The sequence below is a fragment of the Lygodium microphyllum genome, unplaced genomic scaffold (assembly GCF_053477565.2).
Source record: "Lygodium microphyllum isolate KBCC unplaced genomic scaffold, Lygodium_microphyllum_v1.1.10 scaffold_95, whole genome shotgun sequence".
NCBI lineage: Eukaryota > Viridiplantae > Streptophyta > Polypodiopsida > Schizaeales > Lygodiaceae > Lygodium > Lygodium microphyllum.
In genome coordinates, this window is record NW_028229578.1 from 208,768 (window position 1) to 218,637 (window position 9,870).

The following is a 9,870-nucleotide window of genomic DNA, read 5'->3' on the forward strand; positions in this document are numbered from 1 at the left end:
CTTGCGCAGCTTCTCTGCGCCCAATGCCTTCATGAATATGTCAGCTACCTGATCCTCTGTGCTGACATAAACTAGATCAATAAGACCTAGTAAAACCCTCTCTCGCACATAGTGATAATGCACCTCAATGTGCTTTGTTCTAGCATGATAGACTGGGTTATTTGCCAAGTGTATACTACTCATGTTGTCACAATAAATGACAACCGTCCCATCTGTAGACTGATGCATATCATAAAGTAGCTTATGCAACCAAGCTACCTCACATGCAGCCATTGCTGCACCCCTGTACTCAGCCTCTGTGCTCGACAAGGCAACTGTAGGCTGTTTCTTGCTGCTCCAAGTGACTGCAGCACTCCCAAAAGAGAACACATATCCACTGGTAGATCGTCTATCAGAAATACTACCAGCCCAATCAGCATCAGTGTATCCATGCAACTGTATCTGAACCCCAGTCTCATAAAATAGTCCATACTGCAATGTGGACTTCACATACCTGAGTATGCGTCTAGCCGCATCCAAATGTGGTTTCCTTGGAGCCTGCATAAACTGACTTACCAATCCAACAGCATAGCTCAAATCTGGCCTGGTAATAGTCATATAAATCAAACTTCCTACTGTGCGTCTGTACATAGTAGGGTCTTCTAGAAGCTCACCTGCATCTGTGCTCAGCTTCACATTCTGCTCCAAAGGAACTGAAATAGGCTTACAGCTTGTCATCCCATATTTGGACAGCATGTCCAATCCATATTGCTTCTGCAAGAGCTGTATCCCACTTGGTGATCTAATCACCTCAATGCCCAAGAAATAACGCAGCTCTCCCAAATCCTTCATCTCAAACTTCTGCTTTAATAGCATTTTCACATGAAGGATATCTTCATCACTGTCACCTGTCATAATCAAATCATCAACATAAATGACAAGTAGCATAATACCTTTCTCTGTTTTTCTCACATAAAGTGAGAAATCTGCCTTGGAAATCTGAAAGCCAATAGTGACAAGATACTGTCCTATCTTGTCAGACCATGCTCTAGGTGCTTGCTTCAAGCCATACAAGGCTTTCTTCAACCTGCAAACAAACTCAGGATGAACAACATGCACATAACGTGGTGGCTGCTCCATATAGACCTCTTCTTGCAAATCACCATGCAAGAAGGCATTCTTTACATCCATCTGATGTAAAGACCATCCCTTTGATGCAGCCATAGCAATGACTGCTCTTACAGTTGCCATCCTTGCAACTGGACTGAATGTTTCTTCATAGTCAATGCCATATGTTTGTGCATACCCCTTGACTACTAATCTTGCCTTGTATCTGTTCACAGAACCATCTGCATTGTGCTTCAACTTATAAACCCACTTACAGCCAATTGCATTCTTACCTTTAGGCAAAGGTACTAACTCCCATGTAGCATTTGCTTCCAAGGCATCCATTTCTTCATCCATGGCTTTCTCCCATTTTTCTTTTCCCATGGCTTGCTCAAAAGATGTGGGTTCTGGTTCCTGTATCACTTTGACCATATATGCATAGTGAATGGCTGTAAATCCATCATATTTCAGCCTATCCACAGGATACCTAGCTCTCGTAGACCTGCGCAAAGTAGGTTCACTCCCAGGTGCTCTCAAAACATCCCTAGTCTTCCTTACTCCAAGTGTAACAATAGAAGGAATACCCAACTCATCATCAATGCTCTGTTCTGAGCCACTGGATTCACCATCCACATAAGAGTGACCTGCATTCACATCAAACATGGGCTGCTCAACCTTCTCTTTTCCTTTTCGTGATACCTGCATACCACTATCTGCATTGCTTTGAGAAGATTCTCCTGATCTCAATCTGCCTGTCCATGGCAAAGAATGTGAACCACTGCTAGAGGACGCTCCAAGTCCACTAATATTTTGTGACTGCTGCTGTGAATTCTGTGCAACATTACCATTTTGTGCATCTACATCATCAATCACATTTGCTGGTTTATACCAGCTACTCATCTCATCAAAAACAACATCTCTGCTCATTGTAAACTTACGAGTAGAAGGGTTATAGCATCTATACCCTTTTTGCTGCAGAGAGTAACCAATAAAGATGCACTTCTCAGCTTTTGGATCCAACTTGGATCTCAACTCATCTAGCACATGTACATAGGCAATGCAACTAAAAATTTTCAAATGAGAAATATCTGGTTTCCTACTAGTATACCTCTCCTCTGGAGTCATCCCATGTATTGCTGCAGTGGGAGTCCTGTTCATTATATAGACTATTGTAGCAATTGCTTCAGCCCAATAAAAATCTGGCAAGTCTTTTTCATTGAGCATGGCACGAGATACCTCTCCAATATGCCTGTTTTTCCTTTCTACAATTCCATTTTGTTGTGGGGTATAACTCCATGAATATTGCTGCTTTATGCCATGCTCCTACAAGAACTTTGCAAACTCATTTGAGAGGTACTCTCCCCCTCCATCTGACCTTAGGCATTTTATTTGCAGACATGTTTTTTTTTCAGCCATAGCTTTAAGGGTTTTGAAATGCCCAAAAACTTCACTTTTCTTTTTCATAAAATACACCCAAACTTTTCTGCTATAGTCATCAATAAAAGTGACAAAATAATGACAACCTCCAAGAGATGCAACTTTAGTAGTCCACACATCAGAGTGGATTAATTCCAATGGCTTCTCACTCTCTTGAATATGTCTAGGAAATGGTTTCCTTGCCTGTTTTCCAAACTGACAGGCTTCACATAGCTTATGCATTTTTGCAACCTTGAATTTCGGAAAACCTGCAACAATATTTTGGGCCTGCATTGATTTAAGTCGCTGTACATTAACATGACCAATGCGTTTATGCCAGATATCAATATCTGCAACTACACCGGTCCCATGTGCAAACATTGCTGCACTCAATTCAGACACGTCTGCATCCAATGTAAACATTCTGTCCTTCTTCTTTCCTTTTGCTATCAAGCGATCTTTATTTTTCATATCCTCAACAAAGCATCCATGAGGATTAAATCTGACCTGCAAGCCCTGCTCAACCATTTGACCAACAGAAACCAGATTCTTGGTGATATTCGGGACATGAAATACATCGGAGAGGTATTTCTTTTTCCCATCCTGCATAGACAAAGGAAATTTTCCAATCTACACAATAGGATGTGCAGTATCATCACCAGTCTCCACAAATCCTGGTTTTTTCATTTTTCTTGCATCCTCCATCCATTTTGCATGACCTGTCATGTGGTTTGATACACCTGAGTCAACATACCATACATCATTGCTTTCTTCTGCACTTGTCACAGAATTGTTCATGTGCTGCACCATAAACAAGTGCTCATTTCTGTCATCACCCTGTCTACTAGAAGATGAATAATTCCCTTGTTGCAGTTTTCCATTCATGATGTCATTCTGCTTTTTATAGCAGTCTTTAGCCATATGACCCATTTTACCACAGTAGTAGCATTCAACATTACTGTTTGCATTTTGGCCTCTTTGCCATCCACCACGACCTCTTTGGCTCCCCCTGCCTCTAGAGTTACCACGTCCTCCTCCATAGGACTGGTTTTCTTGAGTTTGCTGCATATTTTGATTTCTACCACGGCCTCCAGATCGGCCTCTTCTACCTCTGCCTCTACCTCTTCTAGCATTTGAGTAGAAGACAGCTTCTTTTGAAGTTCCTCCTGAAGAAGATACACCACCATTTCTCTGTTTCTCAGAAATTAGAAGAGCAATCAACTCCTCAAAATCAGGAAATCTTTTACGAACTGAAATGGATGTCCGAAACTGTGCATAATCCTTTCCTAGACCATTCAAGGTCACAGAAACTAAATCATCATCTTCCACTGGTGACCCAATGGAAGCAAGTGCATCTGCAATCTTCTTCACCTTCATGTGGTAGTCGTTGATGCTCATATTTTCTCTTTGCACATTGTGCAACTCTTACTTGAGCTGCATTTTCCTAGCTTGCGTATTTGTGCTATACATTTTTGACAAAGTATCCCATGTTGATAGACAGCCAATACATAACTTTCCTGGTTCTCTCATGCCATGCTTTAAATGCCTGCATTTGCTGTTGATTGGGAGCATCAGGAAGAGCTGGTTCTTCTTCATTTCCTGCAACAAATTCCCAATATCCTTTTCCCATAAGAAAATTCGTCATTCTAAACTTCCATGCTTGGAAGTTGTTCTTGTCAAGCTTTTCAGTGACAATCTGTGAAAGAGAATCAGACGCCATTACAGAACACTGCAAAAAATTCTGTCACTGCAAAGAACACAGCTTCAACCTCACAAGGGAAAATCTGCAAAATTGACGAAAGTGGTATTTGACCACACAGTCACTTCCTAGTGACGATTTTGCATCAACAGGCAATAAGGATGATTTTGTAACTCCCAATGTCTCTGCGCACAAGCATACGATGCAATTTTTTTACAGTAACTATTCACCGACCTGTAGAACAGTGGCTGCACAGCATAAAACTGGGCCTTTTCTTGAGTGCGTGCAGAAAACTTCTGCCTCCAAAACAGGCCCCGAAATGGCCTCAAATTAAAAAAACAAGGTCGCCACGGGCTAAAGCCCTCTCCTACAGCATATACTGCCCTCTTGCTTCATCGCGAAGGGTGTCTCAACCTGAGACAATGCACTCCTGCACTTTCCGGCTGTGCTACCTGTAGAGATCTGCTCCCAAAATAGAAAATGAAAGCAACACTGCTCCTCTTACCAGAACACTGTGAGCTTGGCTTGCTCTCTTGAGCTCCTTACCACGAACAAGGCTCTGATACCATGTCAAGATTGTGGGAGAGAAGGAAGGAGTCTCACTTGAAGCTTTCTTGCTTGCACAATGGGGGAATACACACAAGGGTGGAGGCTGAAAACAGTTTTCCTCTTCTTAGTTATGTAAGCCAAAAGAACTCTAGTACAAAGAAATAGAAGAACCCTAGATATGGGTCTCAAACCAAACTCAACTAACTAAGGTGGCATACTAACTGAACCACGAACTAGAGTAGATAAGGATAGCTATCATGTAGCTATTATTCAGGGGCGGTGTACCAACCGCATCTGCAACTGACAAGTCGGTGACATAAATACACAACGATCACCCTGGCGTATCACGAGTGGAGCTCGATATCTCAACAAATCTCAAAATTAAATTCTTGCAAAGTGATTAACCACTTTGCTAAATGGTCATGCGGCTGTGATTTATTCAACAATAATCGAAGCCCTTCTGCCTTTGTATTAAAAACCACCCTCTCATAAAGAATGTAGTGCCTGAACTTTTTTGTTGCAAATACCATTGTAAGGCAAAACTTCTCCATATACATGTAGTTAATTTCCAATATGCCCAACTTTTGACTAGCAAAAGCTATCGGATGGTACCACTTTTCCTCCCAAATTTGAGCTAAACAGCAGTTGATACTATACATGGTTACTACTAAAAATATATAGAACATTTCATCCCTTTTTGGTGCTTTTAAAACAGGTGTTTTTGCAAGCTCTTGCTTCACATCATCAAAAGACACTTTGCAAGTATCACTCCATTTAAACTGACAGTTAAAAGACAATAGGTTTGTTAGAGGCAACACTCTTTCTATCAAGGCATTGATAAACCTTCGATAATATCCTATTGATGACAGTAAGCTATGCACTTCCTTTGGAGTACGTGGCAGACTCATGGCAACTGTGACCTTGATCTTTTCAGGATCAGTCGCAATCCCTATAGAACTAACCACATGGTCGAACCAGAGCCCATAAGGGACTCCAAAGATGCACTTTCATTGGTTAAGAGCTATGCAAAATTGTTTGCAACGCTCAAAACACTTCCACGAAATGATCAAATATCTATCCCTTACGGTGGCTGCTCCCAGATCGTCATTAAATACTTTCAGCTTCTTTAGGGAGATGTCACCAAAGATCTTGTCGGCTGTTCTTTGCCACGAACTAGGTGCATTACACAACCCAAATGCCATCACATGGTACGCAAAGGTACCAAAGACTATAATAAATGTCATTTTTAGCTTGTCTTGCTCAGCGATCGCCATTTGGTTATACCCTGCAAAGCAAAAGCAGTCCATAAATGAATAGATTTCCCTACCCGCTAGTTGATCCAAAATTTGGTCAATAAATGGCAACGGGTAGTAATCTTTAACAGTCTGCTTATTCAACCCTCTAAAACCTACACAAAGACGGATTTGATTACTCTTCTTCTTTTTTATCACAACTAGTGAGCACCATTTAGTATGTTGAACAGGGAAGATCAAACCCACTTTTTGCAACTTCTATAGTTCCTCCTATGTAACGTGTCCACTAAAATCATCAAGGACACGTCTTAGTAGTCCATCAAAAAGTATGTCTAGAAATCTCTGCCCGGCACTCCCATGGAATGTTACAGGATTTGTGATCTAGGTCTTTCCGCGTCTGCCATGTAGCGGAAGTATCCTAGCCGTTCCCACTTAGGATCGATCAGAATTAGGGTTATCCTGATTGGTCATTATCTAACAGCAACTAGCGTCGAACCCAAGCGTACTGCTTTACGCAGAAACACCAGATCTGAAGTGGATTTACGCTGCACTTGGTTTAAGGAGAATGGGAAACGAGAGGGATGCAAAGCTCAACCTCTCTTCCATAAGGCATAGTCCCATTCCGTTCCCCTAAAATAGCATAAATCGGTAAAGACATAACTTTAGGTCATCGCTTTTGTTATTTGTTTTCTTTGACGATCATTCCACTGTTCTTCGAGATTTTGAGAAAAGTTCCCGGCTAACCGGGACCACCCAACCGTAGGACGGACCCATGGCCCATCCTCTGCACTTTCCTCGATTTGCTTTAGTTATGTAATTATCTAACACGTTAATTTTGACATATATCAACCAGCTTCTTTAATTAATCCATTAAACACTGGTTCCTTCACGTAATCTTATCACGTGACATAGAAAAACAATATCAAACAAGTTCTTTATTAACATATCATCATTTTTATCTTTGAAATACAAGGAGTTCCGCCTGTAGGCTTGTCCATAATCTGCCCGAAGGCTATCCAGTAATCCACAATGATCACTATCCCAAGCTTCCGCCCGTAGACTAGTATGCGGGCCTCAAGATCCAATCCCGAGTCATGTTAGCCTCTTGTGCAGGACCCGGAAGGTGAGGGATTTACGGCCAGATCCCCCCCTGGCACCCAAGTGTTCTCCTGCTCCAAGTAGAGCTCAACGGAGAGACCTCTCGTGGCGGGTTCGGTCCACGTTCCCGGCGCGGTCAACAACCCCCTTGGTTAGGGTCAGGCAGGCAGTCGGGGGTAACTGAAACTGCCTCTCCCTTCAGGCCTTTAACCTGAAGTATAGGTATTCATTTAATTTGTAATTCATAATTCAAATAGTGCTCTAAAATCTCTAGCAAGCACAAACATTTCCATTAAACGGTCGTGTTGTTTGGCAAACTGCTAAGGAATTATTCTTTCCTTTTGAGTGTATCAGCACTCGTTTCCAAGGTGTCTTGTAACTTGGCGAGATCCTTTATATTTTGGGTTAGGGCGTACCTTATTAACCCAACTTGGTCAACCCTAAAGTTCATTAGATACTTTAGTTTCCGGTTTATAACTTTCCTTATTTAGAAGGATATCCAAGAATACATCCATTTGCAAGATAACTTGAGATAACTTCAGTAAGGATCTGCCATCCTTGTTGAGGTTGTTTACCCTTTCGTCTTGTGAATCAGTCACAAGACTACATGACTTCGTACTTGCTGTGCAAGTCTTGTGTTGAAATGATCCGTTTTAGTTTCTTTAAGTTGACGTATGTCGGACCTAGGGTTTCTTTTTAAGAACCTTAGGGACAAACCCTAGTTCTTTATCGTTACAAATTTATTGACCCTACAATAAGGAAAGTAGTCAAGTGCTTAAGGTATAAACGTTTCTTTGGTCTTTAAATCATTTCCGAGGCGTATTTTTCTCTTCAACATGGTATTTCTAAGTTTAGATTGGTTTAGTTATCTTTTGGAAGGTAATATTGATCACCTCATCACGATTTGTTATCCTTGTGACAATTGATTTTTCAGTCGATGAATTCAATTTAACCTTCCTTTTTCCTTGCAAACGAAACTCATGCCAAATAATAATCTTTTCCTTGCTAAGAAATGCAATTAGTAATGATAACTTCCTAGTAATTTGAGTAACGAAAAAAAAACCTTTCATGAATTTCATGATGAATCGTTGCTAAAGGAATAGGGTTAATGGTGCAAGATACAATTTTTATATCTTCAAGATTTAACTGAAATATACTACTATAATAAGTAGATGATCTTGCTCGTAATTCTTTATAATGCATGATGCTATTCAAATGAAACTATGTTCTATAAATTATCATTTTTTCAATTAGACTAAACTCCTTCATTGTAAATAACTCGGAAAAATATATCCTATCCCTAACCATGTCCTGATTAGGCTCGGTGGTGAGTGTATTAGATTAACCTGTCTCCATGTAACATTGTCACTTCCCTGAGATTTCACCTGGCCTTTATAATATATACATATATTTTTTTAAAACAAGAATATTACATTCTCTCCCCCTTAGAGAAATGGAGATGTCCTCATCTTGAGATAAACTGGGGATATTGATGGTTGAGAGTGCCTTCCTCTACCCAAGTGGCATCCTCCTCAGGATAATCTTTCCACTGGATGAGATATTCTCTCAAGGTTTTGGATCTTAACTATCTCTCCCTAACATCTAAGATCCTATCCGGCCTTAGTTCAAGGACTCCTTGACTAGGCATTACAATTTGTTGGTCATCAAGTACATGGTTAGGGTTGGGTACATATTTTTTCAATAGGATGATATGGAATACATTGTGAACCTTTAGGTTCTCAGGGAGTTGTAATCTATAAGCATTGGGTCCTAGGCGTTTGAGTACTTTGTACTGCCCACAATACCTTGGACTTAGCTTCTTGCAATCTCCTAGGGATAGAGAACTCTTTTTAGGGCGTACGCGAATGAAGACCATGTCTCCTTCTTTGAAGACTCTTTCTTGACGCTTTAAATCTGCGTATGCCTTTTGTCTATCCTTGGCCGCTTGTATGTCTTGTCTTATTGACTTTATTTGATCATCCATGTCTTCCAACATCTGTCTTGATGCTTCAACCCTTAGGGTTGGATCAGAAAAGTTTAGAGGACTTCGACAATCATGGCCATATAATGCTTGGAAAGGGGTCATTTGAATGCTTTGCTGGTAAGAAGCATTGTAGGAAAATTCTACCAATGGCAAGTATTGAATCCACTTCTTGGGTTCTCGAGAGAAATATGCCCTAAGCATATCCTCGATGACTTGGTTTACTCACTTTGTTTGGCCATACATTGGCAAGACAAACACTCAATGACATATTTGAGAACGTCACCTTTAAGCCTCTCCCAATGGTAGCTCTTCCTAATTGCATTAAGAGTCTTAGCATAGCCACGATGTCCTGCGAAAGGGGAATCATGAGCTTCCCACATTATCTTCTGCTTAAGTGACTGGCTTGCTAGTATACACAGCCTTGTTCTGTAGTAGATAAGTCCATTATCAATGGAAAATTCCTAATACTTAGCTTGTAACTTTTGATTCTGCTCCTTGGTATATATTTCCTTTAGCATTGTTTGGTAGGCCAAATCATGGCATGCTCCCTCTCTAGCTAATTCAAGTATAGGGTTATTTGACGTATATACTTTTGTAGCCAGAGATCTGGCCGTTGATGGATTCTGCAGGATTAGGGAATTTAGGAATGCCTTGCGACTAAGTGCATCGGCAACTACATTCTCTTTCCCTGGTCGGTACTTGATTTCAAAGTCATATTCCTCCAACACTTCAATCCACCGACGTTGCCTTATGTTGAGCTCATTCTAGGTAAAGATCCATTTGAG